The 6000-nt window shown below is 48.3% G+C and overlaps 1 protein-coding gene across 2 annotated transcripts in view; it reads left to right on the top strand.

The window, feature by feature from the left end:
- Znf710 (zinc finger protein 710) overlaps nucleotides 1-6000 on the top strand; it is a 78533-nt gene that overhangs the window by 1943 nt on the left and 70590 nt on the right. Inside the window, exon 1 of one of the 2 annotated variants that reach the window (XM_008852803.3) lies at nucleotides 1135-1154. The exons of the other annotated variant lie outside the window; for it this stretch is intronic. The gene's annotated coding sequence lies outside the window, so the exon portion shown is untranslated. Of the gene's footprint in view, nucleotides 1-1134; nucleotides 1155-6000 lie in introns of those variants that run through there. 2 annotated transcript variants of the gene reach the window in all.

Genomic DNA, 6000 nt, shown 5'->3' with positions numbered 1-6000 from the left:
AGAGAGAGAGAGAGAGAGAGAGAGAGAGAGAGAGAGAGAGAAAGGAAATGAAAGGAGAGCGGCGGCGCGGGAGGCCGGGCAAGCGACGGCGGTCTCGGGCCCGCACGTGGGTGTCGCGCTCGCTCGGAGACGCTCCCCCCCGCACCCGGCCCGGGACTCAAAGTTTCACCCCTCGCCGCCCCGCCCCTGCGGCTGCCCACAAACTTTTTACTTCGGGAGCGGGTGGGGTGATCGCGCGGCACGGCCGGCCGGTTGGCCTGGGCGCAGCCAGGGGTGTCGGGGAGCCCCCCGAGGGCAGCGGCTCGGTCTCCAGCCGGGCGCCGCGGGGACCCGGGCCAGGCACGGTGGCCATGTCCAGGACCTGTTGAAGAAGCTCGCTGGGTGCAGGGAAGGGGTTGGCAGATCCCCGCGGTGGGTCTTGAGCCTCCGGTGGTTCTACCCCCCCTTCCTCGCCACCCTCTCTCTTCTCCTCGCGGTCATTTTCCTAATTGGACGGAGCTGCGGGGCGTGATCGCCGGCGTCAGATCCAGGGTCCCCCGGATACCGGGTGGGCGCCCAGGATCCAGTGGTCTCCCTTCCCAGATTCGCAGATCCGGCCTCTGTGCCACCCCCCGCCCCCCCGCCGCCCCCAGCTGCGGACTTGCTAACTAGTGCGTATCATGTTGTTGATTTTTTTTTCCAACTTGCCTGTTAAGATGACTTTTATGGTCCCTGCAACTGCTTCCCTCCAGTCTGAACTGTAGTTTGGGAAGATTTAAGAGGCCAGGGAGGTGCTTGTGTGGGCTTTAACTAATCCGAAACGGTCATTAATGCATCTCTATGCCCTGCGAGATGGTTTCAGCCTGGCCAAGCAGCCCGGGTACGTTCTTAGTCCGGCATTATGGAGTTCCTGACTGGTCTTAGCGAGAGGCCTGCCGGTGAGGGGCACCCTTGAACCCCCGGACGAGTGCCCTACCTTCGAAGGCACCCTGAGCGCCTTTATCTCAGTTCACAATGGAAACTCTATGCCGGTGTCCACCTGAAGACAAACCTAGTCCCCGTGGGTACCGAGAAAACTCACAAAACTCCCCGACTGGTGTGCGGAGGACTTTGTGATCTTGGGGGTCACCCAGCCAGCTTTGACGCTGCCCTGTCAATCTTCCCTTTGTACACGTGTAAGTAAAAGCAGTCAAAGTTCATTTCTGCCAAGGAGAGGGCCGGCGTGTGGGAAGGGGAAAAGGATTGCATCGCTTTACCAGGGACCCTCAAAGAATCTTTGAGCCTTTGTGGGGGAAAAGGGGAAAATGGACCTTAACTGTTTTTAGATACAGGAAAATGTACTCTTTTTAAATATTTTATTTTTGTGTGTGTATGAGTGTATTGCCTGCATCTGTGTTAAGTGCACCCGTGTCTGCAATGCCCTGGAGGTCAAAAGAGGGCATTGGATTTCCCTGGAACTGGAATTATGGATGGTTGTTATCTGCCATGTGGGTGCTGGGAATTGAACCCTGGTTCTCTACGAGAACAGCCAGTGTTCTTCACTGCTGAGCCATCTCTCCAGTACCAAGAAAATGTATTCTTATCAAAGTTGATAGGCCTGTCTTGGTTTTGATTTTGAAACCTGGTATGGCCATCACTTTCTCATTTGTTTTAAAACAGATGTTCCCTTTTAGAGTTTTGCTTGGTGGTTTTGTCTGCCTTGGTCCCGACCCACAAATAACCTTGTGCCAGGCACCTGCTGCTCTTGGAGCAGAACTTCAACTTGATCACCTATAGTTCCAGACACCTTGCAGAGATGACTTTGCCACCTGAGGGCAATGGGGTAGAGCTACATTCTTTTGGGCAGGGAGGATGGGCAATTGGGTCCCATTTTTTGGTCCCCCCCTGGTCTACTTTGCCCAAAAGACCATGGTGCCAAAAGAGCTGCAGGGAGTTGCTGTGGGGACAGTAGCTCACTTCTAGAGTGGTTTGATTGTTCTCTTTCAGCTGTTCCCTGCTGAGCCTTGGTACCATGGTGTGTGAGCCATTTGTTCTGAGCTCAGGTCACTTCTATCACAACCAGGCATTTTCTACCAACACTTATTTTAGGCCCTCTGTCTAGAGACAAGGTCAGGAATGGCTTTGGGGTTGGAGGAAGGAAGAGTAACAGGACCACCAGAGATTTTAGAGATTTTGTATAACTTCTATTTTAGGTTTGCCTTGTGGCCTAGAAATATTTCTAGCAAGATTGCTCTTAGAAAGAAGCTAACAACTTCCTCCTCCTCCTCTTCTTTTTCATCTGGGCCTCAAATTGGTTATCCTCCTCCCTTAATCTCCAAGTACTGGGATTATAGGCATATGCTATCACACCTGGCTCTAGCACAGCTGTATTTTTTTTTTAGAAGGGAATAGGTAAAAATCTAAAAAATGAAATAAATAAAAAAGAATGCATCTCAGAGGAAACAGGTGAAAAGGACCACTACTCCCCCACACCAGTCTTGGTACAGGCTCTTCATTTGTCTTGGTCACCCTCAGATTCCTCCTGCCTCACCAGGGTTTGGCTCCAAGCAGGTACTCAGTTTGTAGAATAAAGGAATCTGAATCTGCCAGGTCTCTGTTAGTGGTGGGTGAATCATTCTTTTGACTTCAAAACTGTAAAAAAAAAAATATTAGAGATCATTTAAAAGAAACCAGGGCAGGATGAACACTCCATGCCCAGGACCACACAGTCAGTAGCAGAGCCACCATTCACATGTGAGCTTCTAGACTGTTTCTAGTACTCCTTCCACAAGGCCACTGGGGCTCCCGCAGTCAAACAGTTCAAAGAACGTGACTGTGAGGACATGAAACCATCTACTCATGCTACATACATGCACAGGCCAAGGTAGCACTGTCTTGTTTTCAAAGTGCACCACACACACTGTTCTAGAAGATTGGGCAGGCCCGTTTATTTACTGGGAGAATTTGCTGTTTTAACAGCAACTTCTTTAAAGTACAGCAGTTCAGCAGGGTGGAAGTTTAGTCATCGGGATGTTCCCAAGTTACTGGTTTTTTTTGATCTGGAATACTTTCTTCATACTTTGTACTTGTGTGTGGCTTATTTAGGGCTAGCCAGAGGGGAATAATGGGGACAGAAGGAAGGGCCTCAGCTAGCTGGTCTCCATTCAGAGATTAGATCTGCTAGAATGTCTGTTAGAGCAGAGATCTTGGATATATATGAATTTGGATTTTTTTTCTCCTTACCACCTTATTTTGTGCTTATTTGCTTTGTCCATTGCTAAACCCTTGTAAGATTAATATTTAGTTGGCCCATCATAAATACTTGTTGAATGATGTACTGGACATAGGAAAAGCATTTTCCTCCCAGGAGGAGCCCAGAAATGACACACAGAGGCAGGGACAGGGAGGTGATTGATGGGAGCTGCAGAGTTGTGCTGTGATTCATTGTTTCAAACAAGCTCCAGACAGGTAAGACAGGAGGGGGTTGGGAAGTGGATCCTGAATGGGTGGAGCTACTGGGTGGAGATTTGTGCAAAACAATAGAGAGGTTTTGAATTGGATGCAGTCATGGGGAGAATAATACAATCAGGTGTTCTGGGCCTGGATTATGCTAAATGCTTTATATATATATAAAATCTCCCATAGTTCTTGCAAGTGCTAGCTACTGCATTGCTCTTCTCATTTGGTAGCCTGGGAAACAGCACAGAAGAGTTAAGTCAGTTGTCCAAGGACACAGAGCTGGTGGTATCTGAGCCCAGGGAGACTGACTTAAGACTCTGCTCCCCTAGAATAATGATGTGGTCAGACATCTCTACCCATGCTGAGGAGCTAGGTCTTCAGCCTTTGCATTCTTCTGAAAGGATGGCTAAAGATAAGCTAAAAAAAACTGCTAGTCTGCAGCAGAGTGAGGCTATTCTTGCTAGGGCCCTCACCCTGCCAGATGATGGCTCACCCAATGAAGACTAAGGGAATGCTTATTTTCCAGGACCTAATTATTCCCCAGTAGTAGTACCAGGTCAGGACTACTTTGTACTTGACAACAATTTAGGATGCATGCACACACACATGAACATGGGTGGTGCTGGGGACTGAAGCCAAGGCTTTGCACATGCTAAGCATGTACTATACCACTGAGCTACATCCCTAGCTTGATTGGAATATATTTGAAACTGATGGGAATTTTAAGGCTAAAACATGTTACTGTTGGGGGCTAGGGAGCTAGCTCAGCCAGTAAAGCACAAGGATGAGGACCGAGTTAGCTCCCCAGCACCCCTGAAAAAGCCATGGTGGCATACAGTTGTAGCAGGAGGATCTCTGGCCAGCCAGCCTAGCCTGATCAATGAGACCTTATCTTAAGGAAAAAAAAGGTGATGACTCCTGAGGAATGACACTCTGGCCTCCACATACCTACATACATGAACACAGGCTTTTTTTTTTTTTTTTTTTTGGTCTTTTTTGAGACAGGATCTCCCTGTAGCCACAGCTGATCTGGAACTATGTGGCCTCAATCTCACAGAGATCTGCCCGCTTCTGCCTCCTGAGTGCTGGGATTAAAGGCATGTGCCACCACGCCTGGCAAACATGGACCTTTTATATGTGCACAAGAAATTCACTATTGGTCTTGAGGTCCCCAGAAGATGTTCAGCATGTGTGAGGTCGAGGCTACTAGTCCAGCATGGTGCAGACTATGGCAGCTCTTGTGTACTGACAGGCTGGGATGTGCTGGCCACTGTGCTGTCCCTGTCCTCCTGGAGCTTGCAGTCTCTCTGGGAGACAGACATTAAACTAATAATTACACAAATGCTCTTTAATTACAGTTGTTATAAATGCTTCAAAGGGAAAAGTTCAGAGGCATAGGAGCCAATAATGGGGGGGGGGTGAAGGGACAGTTCCTGTAGAAAGGGCATTTTAAACAGCCTCCTGCCTCGGGGGTGGGGCTTTAACCTGGGTGGTATCCTTTATTGTCTGCTTGTTTCCTTCCTTGCTTGCTTCCTTGCTTGCTTCCTTCCTTCCTTTTCTTTCTTTCTAAATCGAGATAGTTTGTAAAAGAAGAGAAAGGCACTCCCAATAAAAATGGAACTGGGATAGACAATGATATGGGTCTGAAACTCAAAAGCCTTTTTTTAAAAAGTTTGTTTAATTACATGTATTTATTTATCGTGAATGTGTGTATGTGTTTGAACAAGCATATGCCATGGCACGTGAGTGGACAACTTACAGGAGTCAGTTCACTCCTTCCACCATGTGGATCCTGAGCATTGAACTCAAGTAGTCAGGCTTAGCAGTAAGTACCTTAACCCACTGAGCCATCCTGCTGGCCCCTTCTATTTATGTGTGTGTAGCCAAGGCTGGCCTCAACTTGATGTGTAACTGAGACTGTCCTTAAACATCTGATCCTCCTGTTTCCAGCTCCGAAGTGCTGGGATTGCAGATATGTACTAACTATGCCAGGCTGACCTCAAGTTCACAGTAATCCTGCATCTGCCTCCCTAGTCCTGGGATTATAGGCACATACCACTAGGCCTGGCTTATTCTGTTCACCTTGATGTAAACCTTGCTGCTCTCTGATCTGTGTGCTAGCACCATCAACATTATCTGGGAGCTCCATAGAAATGCAAACTTTCTGGCCCCCCATCAGACTTGCTGAGTCTGCATTTTAACAAGCATCCCACCCAAGGTAATACCTGGTACTGAACTGGGAGGTTGTTAGCTTTGCAGGGAAGGAGTAGAGTGACCTGGAGCAACTTACTTCTCTGGCAAGTAACGGGGAATTAGGCAATCTCACAGGCCCCTTCTGGCATCTCAGACCTTTAGCTTTTTCTGCATTGTGCTCTCTCCAAGCTTGTTGCTGGCCAGGTCCTCTGCGGGCCTCCACCCCCGCGTTGCCATAGTGGGACCCAGCGGGCATTCATTTTGATTTTCCTCTTACTCAAGATGGACTTCAGCACTTTTGAGAAATGCCAGAATAATTTACAAAAATTATTGGAGCTTTGTGGCATACAGATTATTTTAGGGGGACTCTGAGGATTTGGCCTGAAATAA

Source organism: Nannospalax galili, unplaced genomic scaffold (genome assembly GCF_000622305.1).
Source record: "Nannospalax galili isolate Female #2095 unplaced genomic scaffold, S.galili_v1.0 scaffold185, whole genome shotgun sequence".
Taxonomy (NCBI): domain Eukaryota; kingdom Metazoa; phylum Chordata; class Mammalia; order Rodentia; family Spalacidae; genus Nannospalax; species Nannospalax galili.
The sequence above is the reverse complement of the archived record's forward strand: the minus strand, read 5'-3'. Positions and strand labels throughout refer to the sequence as shown.